This window comes from Pelodiscus sinensis, chromosome 6 (genome assembly GCF_052426305.1).
Source record: "Pelodiscus sinensis isolate ZL-2025 chromosome 6, ASM5242630v1, whole genome shotgun sequence".
In the NCBI taxonomy this organism is placed as follows: domain Eukaryota; kingdom Metazoa; phylum Chordata; order Testudines; family Trionychidae; genus Pelodiscus; species Pelodiscus sinensis.
Window position 1 is genome coordinate 81,726,637 of NC_143057.1, and position 15,573 is coordinate 81,742,209.

The window sequence follows — 15,573 nt, forward strand, 5'->3', positions numbered from 1 at the left end:
TTGTCTTCATAGGGGTCTTGTCTGACTCTGCCGATGTACTGCCCATTGACACTGTCTTGAATCTTTCCTTTTCTTCCCCTCTCTTTACATCACTGTGAACAGGAGTCCACAGTTTCTTTATTACTGTATAATGTGCCTATGCTTTTAAAACCACTGATAGTAACTGCTAGCACAGACTTGTCAGCAGAGAAGGTCATCTGACAAGTGTCAATCACAGCAGCAAGCAATTGTTGCCAGCAGTAACTTAAAAGATTCAGTTGGCTGCATTTATTGCACTTGAAGTGGGAATAAGGCTAACTTCTGACCTTAGCTCAGAGGGGCAATCTCATGCCAGCTGCAAGGGTCAAACAGAGCATGACAGACATTTCTGACAAAGAGAATAATAATAAAAAAAAGATCACAGTTGGATTGCCTTGGGAAAAGAGGCTTGTTTACATTTCTGTCCATAATGGATGGCACCTTAATTAATAAAACAAAGTAAGGCCCTCTACTGTGTAGGCATTGTGTTTCAAAATATAAATGCCTATGATACTGCACCACAAATTGAATCTGCATGTGTATGGTGCATGTGTATCATCTATATAACCCATATGTTAATTATAAATCTTTATTATTTGTCTTGTAGCAGGCCAGAAATGTGTTAAAATTGTAATTATATTCATCAGAAGAGCTAGAAATGTGCTCTTTTTCCTTTGAGAATTCTCTTACTCAGAAACACAATGCTGAAAGGCAGATTTTCCCATAGAACCTAATCAATTCATCTTTGCAGGGATTTCACCTTTTGTGTCTATCGCTGTACATTTTTGTACATTTCACTGCACATAAAAAAATCTTTGGTTTCACTGAAATCCAAAGAGTACAGAATTTTCAAGGAATTTTCAAGGATGTGGATAACCAGGCCTACTGGTAAGACCAGTCATCAGACAATGGAATCGGTGACTAAGTCAGTTGACAAAATCAGAGTCAGAAGCCAGATTCCAAGGGTCACAGTGAAGATCAGAAATCAGGCATAGGAGTCAAGGTCAGAGCCAGGTTACCTGGAGCAAGGCCAGGCAAAGCCAGGGGTGAGTCTCAGGCAGGAGCAGGGCTGGAACAAGGTAGGAATAAGTAGACACGGGAGCTAGTGCAGCCATGTCAAATGGTTTGAATATTCAAAGAACTTCTATGGTTTTGTGGCATAGCAGACTCGCTTGCTCAATCTATGGCTGTCATGTACAGTACTTTGTCTTTTTCCTGACTTACAGTTTTGCACCTTTCCTACTATTATTAAGGAATATCACAAGAGTTTTTTTTTAATTGGGCCCCATTTTCATTGTATTCTTGATAGATGCTTCAAAGAAAATGTTGTTACTTTAAGATCACTGAGTTTTCTATATAAACACTTCCTTACATGGTACACTTTTATAATCCCAAAGAATATGAACTATTGTCTTCTAGACTTCATGTTACACATAATCCACCTTTGGGCATGTTAATTAGGAATGCTACTATTTAATCCACAATGCTCTTTAGAATTTTAATAAAGCCACTTTATTCTTCTTCTCAGGGCTTTGGAGCATATCAACATCGTCAAACAGTGAGCATGCTTCTTGGAATTTTTTCCTCTGTGTTTTATTAGCCCACAGTTCTTGCCATTCCCTCCTGAGCTCATATTTTATTAGGTGTTTAAATTCTAGTTGTCTTTAGGGGATTCCTAAGTCACCTTGACTAATAGCACTTTTGATTGGTTTGTCCATTTCCTGTAACTCCTATGTGCATCCATACTGTCACTATAGTTATATCAAATAATTGCACCAGCTCAGTTGTTAATGAGCTGGTAATATTTTATTAAGAATATTATTTCAGCTATGAGACTTACCACTGTAATTTACCAGCAGCCCTGGATTCAGACTGGATGGATCTTTAGCTCAGTTTAGAGCTAATATAATCCCTGTTATCTCAGCCAAAAGATGGATACAAAGTTGATTGTGGCCTTGTGGCTTTCTGGAGACCAAGTGGAGGCATGCTGAAACTTGTTCCCACTCTGCCTGTCCCTCTCTCTTTGGAGCCATATGTATATATTTGGTAGTTGTGTTCTCACTTATCACAAAGGTATTTAATTTCTGTATTTTATACATTATCTGTACTTCTCATTTTACTTATTTCATTAAACAATTCCATGTCTAGTTCAGGGTGGATGGTTTCTAGTAATAAAGTATTTTCCCATAGCTATAGATTTTGGTCTCTTTTGAACCTTTCTTTTCATTAAGGGTGTGTCTAGACTAAATGCCTCCGTCGACGGAGGCATGTAGATTAGCCAGATCGGCAGAGGGAAATGAAGCCGCGATTAAAATAATCGCGGCTTCATTTAAATTTAAATGGCTGCCCCGCTCTGCCGATCAGCTGTTTGTCGGCAGATCGGGGCAGTCTGGACGCGCCGCGCCGACAAAGAAGCCTTTCTTGATTGGCACAGGTAAACCTGGTTTCACGAGGCATACCTGTGCCGATCAAGAAAGGCTTTTTGTCAGCGCGGCGCGTCCAGACTGCCCCGATCTGCCGACAAACAGCTGATCGGCAGAGCGGGGCAGCCATTTAAATTTAAATGAAGCCGCGATTATTTTAATCGCGGCTTCATTTCCCTCTGCCGATCTGGCTAATCTACATGCCTCCGTCGACGGAGGCATGTAGTTTAGACGTACCCTAAGATGCTTTATCCTTTTCTATACTCTACTTACATGAACTATTTTGATTTATTTTGTCCTACCTGACCTCCTCTTAATCCCCCCAAATCATTATATATTAGCTTCATAGTGCCATCTTCACTATTAACTCATACTTTGGCCCAAAAGTTTAGGTCTAAGAGCATCATTCTAAGAAAAACAGGCATTTCACCATCTGCTATTAGTAGCATACACAGAGGCATAGCAATGAAGGTGCACATGTGACATGCAGTGCCTGTGCTTGGATAGTCTAGTTTTCTCAGCCAGTCTGAACACCTGGCATTCATGCACAATAATTAGTCTAATGAGCACTCTGTACAGCATTACCACCATTTTCATATCCACATTCCAGGATATTCCAGAGCTACTTTTAAAAACATGAATTCAGCCTTTATACTTAACTGTAATGTTATCAATATGGCCCCTCAGAATCATCTTGTTATCAAATATCACATTTAAGAGTTTATAATTTTCATTAAACTCTCTGTTGGTCATATAAATATAATTTTATGTTTAAAACAGTGAGCTGCTGCTGCTGGGTCAAATTTGTTAGCTTCCTCAGCCAGTCAGAGGGTCATACTGATACAATACAGCCATGCTCATGGGGCTATTCAGAAACTGGGCAGGTGCCAGGTTTTTTTCCAACAGTATGACCCTTCCCAATACTCACAGAGGTAAATGAGCTGTTTTCTCATAGAGGTCAGTGAGTTTGGTCTGCTATAGAGGAAAAGAAGCACATGTTTTTATTAGATTTTTATGGCCAGAAGGGACAGGTGTGATCACGTAATCTGACCTTCTGCCTAACACAGTCAATAATACTTTCCTGAATTAACTCCTGCTTCAGGTTCAATAGCTGAGGTTGAATTAGAGCATAGCTTTTAGAAAAATATCCAGTCTTAATATAAATGTTTCCAGTGATGCAGAATCCACTAAAACTCCTGATGAGTTGTTTCTATGGTTAATTAACTTCATTGCTAAATATTTGCACCTTATTTGTAGTTTGAATTTACAGGCAGTCCCCGACTTACGCGGATCCGACTTATGCCACCCGTGTCCTCCAGGGTGAAAAAAGCTTCTCCCGGTCTCCCTGGTCTGCTGGGGGGGTCCAGCAAAGCCGCTGGACCCCCCCAGAAGACCAGGGGCACAGGAGCAAAGCCGCGCAGGCGGCGGGGGTCCCGCTGCCTGGACGGCTTTGCTCTCGGGCAAACGAGCAAAGCTGCCCAAGTGGCGGCTTTGCTCGGGTGTCCCTGGTCTGCTGGGGGGGTCCAGAGGCTTTGCTGGACCCCCCCCCAGCAGACCAGGGGGACAGGAGCAAAGCTGCCCAGGCGGGCCTGGGCGGCTTTGCTCCCGGGCAAACGAGCAAAGCCGTCCAGGTAGCGGCTTTGCTCGGGTGTCCCTGGTCTGCTGGGGGGGTCCAGCGGCTTTGCTGGACCCCCCCAGCAGACCAGGGAGACAGGAGCAAAGCCACAGGGGTGGCGGAGTCCCTCTGCCTGTGCGGCTTTGCTCGGGTCTCCCTGATCTGCTGGGGGGAGAGGGGCGCAGCTAGTGCGCCCCCCCCCAGCAGACCAGGCTTTTGTTGTGGGACGCCTCGGGTAGAGCAGCTGGGGTGCTGCCTGGTTGGTCCTGTGGGAACCTACCGGGCAGTGCCCCAGCTGTTCTGTCCCAGGCTCCAGATTCAGCAGCTGTTGAAACTGATCAGGCTGATTCCAGGAAGCTGGGGGCAGAGCAACTCTGCCTCCTGCTTCCTCTAGTCAGCCCCTGGTCAGTTTCAGTGGCAGCAGCTGAATCTGGAGCCAGTTCTGACTTACATACAAATTCAACTTAAGAACAAACCTATAGTCCCTATCTTGTACGTAACCCGGGGACTGCCTGTATCTAGCTTCAATTTTTATCCATTTGGATTGTGTTATACCTTTGTCTTCTAGAATGAAGAGACATTTTTTCTGGAACTTCCCAGTGTTCCAAAATCTGAATGCATCTGCCCCAAATACAGACAGAAATATTTATTGAGCTCTTCTGCCTGTTCTGCATTATTATTGACAGATCTACTACCATTTCTATCTAATAATGGACCAATACAATTGTTTAGTTTCTTTTATTCCTAATGTACTTAAGAGATTTATTTTTGTTGTCTCTCTCTGCTGGTCATAAATATTTTCTAAAATCTTTTGCATTCCTTATCAATTTCCTACAATTCCTAGCTCCTAATTGTATTTATTGCTATCAATTTCCCTTTACTACATTTTTTACTAAAAAATCCAGAGATGTTTTCATTTCCCATCCTAGCCAGGCTGTTTTTTTTTAAACGAGTAAAGTCTTCTTTTTTAATTGTAGGATTTTTGCTTTGGGGGCATTTAATAAAATGTTCTTAAACAGCCCCAATTTGATATTAAGCATTTTTTCTGTTTACATTCTCTCTTATTGTTTCGGCTCATAACTGTTTCATCTTTGTAAAATTACCCTTGACAATCTGTGCCCCTAGGTTTGATTCTTTTACAAGACTATTTCACAAGGCATACTTTGTATAAAATGCATCATTTGAAAACTCATAGAGTTTGCTGAGTAGTACTGTCCTGGTAAAATGTGTGGCAACACTGTATGTAAAGTTATAAAATTCTACTGTATGACATTACTAAAACATGTTACAAGTTTAGAAAGGCAGCCACAAGCCAGTTCTTCATAGACAAAAGACAAACTGAGGTCTTGACCAAGTATCAGAAAAATTAAATGGACCATTGTCTGGAGAAGTGGTCATTCTTCGACAGAAAAAAGGGTGGGAGCGAAACATGTACAGCTTGACAAAGAAACAACTGTAGTCTCACAGGCTTTCCATCTTCTGGATATGATTCTCAAAGATGAGGGGGGGAAATGTAAGAATAGAAACATATGCCCCATGTTATTCTTACCTTTCTCTCTATCCCCAGCAGATACAGCACCTCTGGAACAAAGAAACAGCTTTGGACAGAGAGGGATAGTGTCTGGAAGGAATTGAGCCAGTAGAACTGCTGAAGCATGTGTGGAGAGAAACTTTTACTTTCAATACTCTTATCTCATTTAGTTAGGAATTATAGTAGTTGCATTTAGTTCCCCTTTGCTGTAACTAATTCTAATTTATGCCTCATTACTTGTAATCACTTTAAATCTATCTTGCTGTAGTAAATAAAATTGTTTTATTTAAACCAGTGTGTCTTCTAGACGAAAGTGTTTAAGAACCTCCATTTGAGATAATGGAAAATTATATGCACAAATCTTATTAATAAAATGAGGCTTTATATGAGCTTGTGTTGTCCGGGAGAGGGCTGGGCAGTACAAGATGCACATTTCTGGCGGAAAGTATGGAACCAGGCCTGCTGACGGGGAGAGGAGCATTTCGAAGTGGCCAAGAGCTCCCAGCCAATGATGCTGCTACTGCAGCTCTGGATCCTTCTGAATTGCTGCCAGAGTGCTGTTCTGCCTCTTCGCATGGTTCTGAGTGCAGGGGGTAAAGGGCAAGGTAGCGCCATGGGTTGGATGGAAGTAAGGGCAGACTGCCCTTGGCCTGCCCCTTTGCCCAAGGCCCTGCCCCTTCCAAAGGCATGAGCTGCCTCCCTCCACCTCACCCTGGGCCTGTAGTATGGGACTGAGAACTTGCTAGTGTCACTGTGCAGTATAACGCGACACTGTCCCTAATACTCATGCAGTGTAAACTGGGAATCATTTACATGCTGGAGGGTGTGCGAGAGCAGAACAGGAGTAGTTGCTCTCTCAGCAAAGCAATATAAAAGGCATCCCTGGTTGTAGAATGGAAGGGACACCGCTGTTCAACAATCTAGATTGTACCCATGGGTAAGGTCTCAGTGGCTCAGTGAGCAGTGTATATTCACAGCTTGTTATTTTAAGTGAGGTTTACACTTTGAGTACTGCTACAGTGATTTTAAATGAGTCCCAAGTGTGGTGGCTGGAGGCAGTGAAAGAAAGCTACAGGTTGTTCTTGTCAGGTGAGGAAACAGAAGCAGTAAAGCCTAAAAATAAATTTTAAATTTTAACTCACCTGCAAAGTGAGAGTTGGCCAGTTTGCAGGCACAAGAAAAGGAGCACGGATACCAGTACCTGATGGGGCAGACATAAATGGGAGAGAAGCAGATGCTGCATGGGAAGCAGAAGAAGCCACCCAAAGGAGAGCCAAAGAACTGAGGAATGGAGAGAGGGAGGAGGAGAGGAATCTACTTTAAGGCTTTATGCCATTGCAGTGTATTTTTAGCATATGATCTTACATTGCTGACCCGGCTTCATAATTTGGGATCCTAAATTGTATCACTCTACTAATTTAAGATGCCTTTTATATCACTACAAGACTTGACTCAGAAAGACTGTGACTTATCCAAGCTCCTGGACCACTGACATAGTCAAATACACTCAAAAGTCCGGAGAGTAGTATTTGCCACTGGCACAAAAGCACCTTCAAGCCTGGACACAATTTCCAAGGTCATTTTCTCTTACAGCAAACATTTGAAGAAGAAACAAGTGCTATTCAACAGCAGAGAAGAATTGCAGAGCACGGAGCAGAGCAACTGTTGCTAGGTACATTCTTTGCACGAGGGTTCTTCAGTCTTTAACCAACAAGTTACAATTCATTGTTTATTATAGATCAAGCATACGTAGAACAATTTCCACCACAAAGCAGTTAACTGCGTGGGAACAAGTGTAGTGGTGACATAAAGCAATATTGCTAAACATGGCAGATTTCACAGTTTTCTTTAGAACAAAATAGAGTTGTCACTATTTTGCCATAACCAGCATCACTAGATGAGGGTAACCAAACCTCAGAGCCAACATGGAGCTATCCTTTTGTAAATCAATGATTTTTAAGTGGTAGAAAACTTAAAACACCCAGAGAGTTGACCTCAGCTACTTAAAAGCTATAGCTTTATACCATAGCTTTTCTGTAGTCTCTCTTGAAGTAGATCTGTTCAGCTGCTTGCATCCAGTCTTCTGAGGTCAGTATTTTTTTTTAAACAAAGTTAGCTGATTTTTCTAGTTTTCAGATATCTGGCACACTGTAAAATGGTCAGATTTTGTTGTGACATTTTACTGAAGCCATTGAAGCAATTCTGGTAGTAGTCACTAGGAATGATCTGAAAGGATTCTGCATAACATCTAGGAGGATTTGATGAGATTAGCTATATTAAGACCTTAGTATGAAAAAGAATGTTTATTTACAGGCCTTAAAACACATCCTGCCCTCATTTACACTGATAAATCTGGAGTCACTCTGTTAAAGTTCAAAGATTTGAACTTCTCCCAAAATTATAAGTTTTTATAGTTCAGGTCTACCTCAAATATTAATGTTTGAAAAGTGTAAATCAAATCTTCTTAAAATTTATACAAAGTCTGTGGGAATCCACATAAGCAAAATTTCCTTGTGTTACTTTCACCAGTGGCTTCATCTGATCTATTGTGATCACCTTCTTTTTTTGGTGGATTTTCTAGGACAGTTGACTTTTTGGCAGAAGACCCAGTCAGGCTATTCTAATGGTGTGAAATTATGGGCAGCGAGTTTGTGATCTACATGGAGGTGAAACCATTATACTAATAAACAACGAGAACACCTGCGGCACCTTATAGATTAACAGATTTATTGGAGCATAAGCTTTCGTGGGCAAAGATCCACTTTGTCAGATGCATCATTCAGATGCAGACTAACACGGCTACCCCTCTGATACTTGTCATTATATTAATGTGTCTGAACATTTCAGAGAAGATTCAAATGTGATCCCAAAAGTACAAATCACTTTATCAAGCAGAAGTATCTTGTAGTCACTACTAATTTATTTTAGGGGGGAAAGTTCTCTTTAAATGACTAAATAAGCTAGAGAGTTAATTGCAGTTTATATTAGGAAGCGCACGTGCTTTTTCCAAAGGAGGAAAAGAAGATAGAAGGACTGCAGACAGGAAAAGTGGCATTTCTAGAAATAGAACTAGATTAAATATTGGAGCCCAGTCACTGCTGGTATTAACTAACATATCACATGATCCTGACTGACATTTGAAAGGCATCACAGAGTCATAGCTAAAGTTCACACAGTTAATTTATGTATTCATATATTAAATAGTGAACAATAGAACAGACATGAAAACATGTTTGTTTGTGGCCTTTCAGTCTTCAGAAATCTGAAATGTAACATTAGTCAAGTTATCTTTGTTTCAACAACTTAATCAGGATGTAGCTACATACATGTTAACTCAAACTGTTAATCAGCTGTGGCAATGATATTACTGTAGTAACTTTACCCCCAAGTGATTAAACATGGGGTTAAAAAAGAACAAAGTTAATTTGGTATCTGCTAACACTTTACTTGTGTCATATAAAGCCTGATCCAAAGACAACTGAAGTCACTGGGACCTTCTAGTCACACTAAAAGGCTGGTTAACCTTTCAGATTGAGCTAGGTTTTGTAACTCCACTGATTAGTGAACCTCCACAAAATATAATTTGTAAAGGGATTTAAAAAAATCATCTTACAATGAACGAAGAAGAAAGGGGGAAATATGATAAAGAATGTCAGCAGCAGCAAAAAATTCTGGGACAGATGCTCACTGGGTATAAATTAGTTTAGTTCCATTGAGGATGACCAGCTCAGATTCTGGCCCACTGGGACTATTCTGGAGAGGTGCTGAGTCACAGACTCTCCCACACAAGCTGGTGAGAGTTACGGATGCTGATCACCTGTAAGAATCAGATCTGCTTTATACCATATAGCAAGAAAACTCATATCTAATGTGTAAATAAAACCACAAGCTTTCTAGCTAAGTCCAGACACTTACAAACAACACAGACAATTTAAGGTGGTTTCTCTGCAGGGTGACTGTAGAAATTTAATGATTTTGGCAGGGTTTTTTTAAATTTATTTAAAATGCTACGTAAGTGTCACCATTTGAAGCAGCCCACAGTGAGCTGACACAGTTTGCTGTCATTGCTATTTGAGTAGTTATGCAAATCAGTAAATTATATTAAAATTCCACCACCATCCATGGTGCTTTGAATTCATTTTTAATAAGCCTCCCATATTAAATGCCACTGTTTGTGGTGAATAAATTGTAAGAGGAGTTAGTTAAACTGACCTTGAAGCTGAAGTTAGACACGTCTTGCTGCCCACAGCGAGCCCAGAAGCATAAAGTGAGTAAGTAGTATGTGCACTGCCAGGATTCCAGGTCATATGAGGAGGAGGAAGGGATGATGTGGGGCAGGGGAAAGTAATTACTCCACTGGCTAATCATATTTCATGTAGAGTTATTGACAACATTTGTTCACACAACTGCATCCTTGAAGACATAACGAGTTTGAGGCAATGCTGCTCCCTTCTTACATTTATGAAAACAACATTTTCTTAATTGGTTGAACCACCAGGAATGGCAATATTGTAAGAAAATAAAAGGCCTCATTCTTAATTGTGATAAGGGCCCTTCTGCTTCTCCAGCAGTGCATATCCAATCCCCAACTGCAAGAACAGTCTTTTAGGGCTGTGAGCAGCTCAGCTTAGAATAGAAAAAGCCTTCACCCAACCATAGTCCTGCTCTGAGTAGAACTTGGCCAGCGCAGAGTAATTGACCCAGGTAACTTTAAGGAGAAAGGAAAGAATCTACAGAGGCCTGCTGTGCCTGTTTGCATCTACCTTCCTTACCTTGAATTGCCTCTTCTTTAGGCAGAGGAGTCCAGCGATACATGGCATATAAAAGACAGGCCATTGTTAGTAACAAGAAGAACATATCGCCAGCCTCTGACTATTGGAGATGAACAAAAGAGGTTAATTAACATAATTTGCCACAGTGTCAAACAAGAAAGGAACTCCTGATACTTCCCTAGGAATTAGCATAAGCTTGCTAGCAATGTTGAATGTTTGTATGAATTTGTATAGCATATTTCATTCATTATGGCGCTGGTCAAAATACCATTAATTTTTTATAGGAAATTTAAAAAAATGTTGATGTGCTGGATGCAGAAGCTCCCTATTCCCTTGTGCATAACCCAGATAAGCTACGTGGCAGGTCAGTGGACTTATAAAGTATTGCCACTGAGCCCATATCTGCTTCAACAGAAACCAGCAAAGGATCACTATAATTTTTACAAAATTTCTCTCTTCCATGTCCAGCACAAGCTAGATTACTACAGGCTGGGGCCTTTACTTTATCTTTGGCTCTGAGAACTCTCCTTTAATCAAGTTTAGAGTTTCAGGTGGTCTCAGCCCTTTTGCTTGGGCAGAATTCATTCTGTTAGGTTTGGGCTCACAACACAAGCACCATACAGTAGTTAGCAAAGGGACATGAACTTGTGTAACCCCATTTTTATTCAGCAAAGCACTTAAGCACATGATGAACTTTAACTTGAAGTCAATAGGACTTAAGCATGTGTTAACTTTAAGTATGTGCTCAAGGCCATTCCTATTCAGTGTTCAGCAAAGCTCTAAGTACCCTGTGGAGACCATGAAAACAGATAGGAAAAACCTCCACAACCTGCTACCTGTGACCATGGACAACAGAAACACTTGGCAAACACATTCAGAGGCTTCTCCCAGCACTACAGATTCCCAGATAGTAAAATCAATGCTTCACAAACAGCATTGACCTTACTACAATTCTTTGATGACATCCCTAAGGAAACAGCTGGAATTTTACATAGTGACAGTGAATCCATAAAGGCTACGTCTACACTGGCATGATTTTCCGAAAATGCTTTTAACGGAAAAGCTTTCCGTTAAAAGCATTTTCAGAAAAGCACATTTAGATTGGCCCCGGACGATTTTCTGCAAAAAGTGCTTTTGCGGAAAAGCATCCTGCCAATCTAGACGCGGTTTTCCGCAAAAAAGCCCCGATCGCCATTTTCGCGATCAGGGCTTTTTTGCAGAAAACAGTACTGTGCTGTTTACACTGGCCCTCTTGCGCAAATGATTTGCGCAAGAGGGCTTTTGCCCGAACGGGAGCAGCACAGTATTTCCGCAAGAACACTGACGATCTTACATGAGATCGTCAATGTTCTTGCGGAAATTCAAACGGCCAGTGTAGACAGCTGGCAAGTTTTTCCGCAAAATCACATGTCTGGTATTGAACTGGACAGTCCGGTATTTTCACCTCCTGGCTGGTAAAAACATTCAGAAAATACCGGACGCCTAAAATGTCCAGTACTTTCTGATTTTTTCCCGGCCAGTAGCCGAAAATCCCGCCTTGAGGAGAGCTGCCGGCAAATGGCGCCCTAGGTGGAATGCGCAATCAGCGCCCCCGCCTCCATTGCCCTCTATGGTGTGACATCATCATTGTCAACTGCCGACGTTGCAGGTTCCGCAGGGGAGCTGTCCAGCCTGGCGCAGGGAGGCAAGATGGCAGGCGGCTGCCGGCAGCCTGTTAGGGCTAAAAAGCCTCAAAACCAAAGCGTTTCTTAAAGGGGCCATGTTGGGTTTTTTGGGTTTTTTTCTTTAACAAGTCTTGGGGTCCTTTTTTCCTTTTTTTTGCTCAACAACTTTGGTCTCCCCCCTTTTTTTTCCCTCAACAGAATTTTTTCCCTGTGGTTTTTTTTTGGGGGGAGGAGGGAGGAGGTGTTAGGTATTTTTTGTTAAACCATCTGGTAACCATAGCACTGTGCAACAACAAGTCAAATGACTTACTGAAGTCTGTTACATCAACCCATGTTACCTTTATCACACACACTTGTACTTCCATAAAAAAAAATTATGTAGTTAGTTTGACAGGCTCTATTTTCCATAAACTCATCTTGATTGTCATTAATTGTGTTACCCTCCTTTAAATCTTTAATTATCAAGTCTTATATCCCCCAACCCATTATCTTGCTCAGAACTGATGTCAGTCTGACAGGCTTATAATTATTCAGGTCATCTCATTTACCCTTTAAAAACATTGGCATGACACTAGCTTTCTTCCAGTCTTCTGGAACTACCCCAGTGCTCTGAGACTTATTGAAATTCATCATTAATGGCCCAGTGAGCTCTTCCTCCAGCTCTTTTAAAACTCTACGGTAATTAGCTTTAAGCAATAAACAGTGTGAAAATGTCAGGCCCATGTGGCATGGAGGTAAATTTGGCTCTTAAAATGAGTGACACTTCAGAAGCAGGAGCTATGATGTTGTGATTTGCAATAATATTTTCCTTAATGTTACTCACTTTCCAGAATGTTACATAAGCACCAAAACTGACACAGAAAAAAAAATAAGCCTTGATATTTGTCACATCTCTACGGTGTAGAAAAAATAATGGATAGCCATTCCAGATGGTTTTGTTTAAAAATCCGTGGAGTTACAGGTTGGACTTCCCTGGTCCAGCGCCCTGGGGCACCAGGGTGAAAGGTATATTTTCACATTTGAAATTGTGTGGTTCAAATGTGCACAACTCCTTCCAGTAGAGAATTACTTGAACAGCTAGTTCTATCTCATCTATGTCAACTCTCTTATATAGGTATTAAGATCAGATGCTTCACTACGGTATCTTAGCTCCTCTAGTTATCTAGGAAACAAGCTCGCTCATCCTCACTGACATTGGTCTAAATCAGTTCTAACGCCAATGAAGTCAATACATGTTCAAACAAGCATAAATGAGCAAAAGGATGAGATCATAAGTCATACTATTCTCCAGCAATAAAAATGGAAGGAACTTTGCCTGATTATGCCCTGGATTTTTATATCTTATTCTTTCCTTTTTCGTCTTTGTAAAAATAACTCCATAGTTGTAGGGGGGAAAGTGAGTTATAGTTCACTTTTCCATAACGTTGAGATAAAAATAAAATAGCAGCAAACAAGAACGTTTGAAATTCAGAAAAAGAAAATGTTTAATTTGCATATGTGCACAGTGTCCTGCCTGATATGCCTTACTAACCATTCAAAGCAATAACTGTATGTCAAAAGAGCAGTTACAGCACATGCATAAACATCTGGGTGTGCATTAACACAATGAGATAGATATTAATACATCTGTCAAATAAATATTCATCTGTTCATCTAAAGAACAAAACTTAAGAGACTATTGCAAAAGTAAGGGTACAATGAAGCAACCAAAAGTAAGCACAAAAACTGTAAACCATTACACACGGAGACATGTGTCCTTTTGGAGCTGAAAAACTGAAAGAGGCAAGTGGCTGACAGCCATTAAAGGCTAAATCCTGAAGTTCTTATTTAAGAAAGACTCCCATTGAAGTCCATGGGATTTTCGACTGAATACAAACTTTGACTGCAGGATTTTGGCCTTAATTAATAGAAATGATGAATATTTAGAAATGTCTTTATTAAGCAACTTTAAACCATTTATGTATTTATCATATAACCAAAGAGAATAAAAGGTAGAAACATTAAAGCTTCATTCAAATAAAATTTAAGGGAAAAAATCAAATAAATATGATTATTTAGGAAAATATGAACTCAGCATTATAAATCTATTGAAATCAAAATAGACACAATAAAGGTTAATAAATACTTCAAATAAACAATTAATGCGCTTCATTTTAACCTATAAAATAACTACAGATTTCAAGGACTACAGAAATAAAGCTAGAAGATGGAGGGTTGTTTTGTTTTTCAATAATGGAAACAATTTCATCAGCCCCAGGAGTATTAGTCATCACAAGTTTACATACTTAATGAGTTATTGCAACTGCTAAAAGAATAGATAATATACGAATTGGCTGTAAACTACACAGGTTTATTTAATTCTCCTTCATGCTCAGTGTCAGTCTAAGTCATGCATGCAGGCACTGGCCTGCACAGAGAGCACCAGGCCAGGGAGAGTTGAGGCAGAATTCTCCCAGATCTTCTGGGGAGTGTACTCCTTCAGAGCACGAATTAGACCATTCCCTGTATGTCCAGCCAGCTCTATCTCCTGCCCTTCCCCTTTGGGGTATCTCATGTGTAGGAAAGGATAGGAAGGAGCAGTCCTGTAGCAGGAGTGTAGGGGCTATGATTGTATCCAACCACTGCACAGGGTATCAAGAGCAGAAGGGAAGGCTTTGGACTCTTTCCTCTCCCTTACATAACCTTGGAGCAGCTGGACTGACTGGCCTAGTGCCAGAGGAATGCATCTACTCTGTTCCAAGACTCCATAATATACCTGCAGAAAATATTTGGTATTTCACAGTTATTATTTATATCCTTGTCCCCAAAGAAAAGGGTTACACACCCATGGCCCATACAGGATAAACCATTTCATCTTGGAACAGAGTAAAGATTTTATGTTTGATTAACTCTGGGGGTGAGAGAGGTACATTTTCCATAGTTGCAAATGAGGGGCTAAATCTGTCCTCAGTGCAGGCAGCACCACTGAAGTCAGGAGGATTATTTGTGAATGATGTGAGCAGGTTTGACCCATGAGGCTTGCAAATAAATACAGGAGAAAAGCATGGCCTCTAATTCTTCCCTGTGGTACAGGGCCAAACCTGCAGAAGAACCACCACTTCATTCAGCATTTGAAGTGAGAGCTGAGAGAAGCCACACAGGGCAACTCCATGTTCCTTGTGCATTATGGGGCACTGCAGTGGGAGGCCTTACAGAGAAGCTGAATGCAAGGCCAGTGAATCTGTAAATTAGATAGAAGCACTGCCCACATAGGAAGCACATTGGGGACTTCTGACCATCAGTGTGTCAGAGACCACAGCAACAGTAGAGTGGCTCATAGCTGCTATATGCTTTTGGTTTAGTGATGGCCTACGTAGGCTAGAGAGTGTACCACATGAATGGGCCTTTGTTATCTCCGTGGGCCACAAGTGTCATAACAAAGACAGTCTCGCAGGATAGGGTAACTCTGCTAACTGTGCTTGCCTACCTAGAATTTGCCGGGTGTGCCGACTAAACTGTAGCAGTGTTTTGACTGGATGCAGATGGAGTGCACAGCTCTCACAATGTGACA

General features: G+C 41.0%; 1 protein-coding gene across 2 annotated transcripts in view; it reads right to left on the reverse strand.

Annotated features, from left to right (window-relative positions):
• CKMT2 (creatine kinase, mitochondrial 2) overlaps positions 1-9,931 on the reverse strand; it is a 46,389-nt gene extending 36,458 nt beyond the window's left edge. The window contains exons 1-2 of one of the 2 annotated variants that reach the window (XM_075932210.2): positions 9,800-9,886; positions 3,370-3,416 (exon numbers count right to left, since the gene is read on the reverse strand). The gene's annotated coding sequence lies outside the window, so the exon portion shown is untranslated. Of the gene's footprint in view, positions 1-3,369; positions 3,417-9,799 lie in introns of both variants that reach the window. The other variant, XM_075932209.2, reaches the window with a different exon arrangement.
• Positions 9,932-15,573: the final 5,642 nt, after the last annotated feature.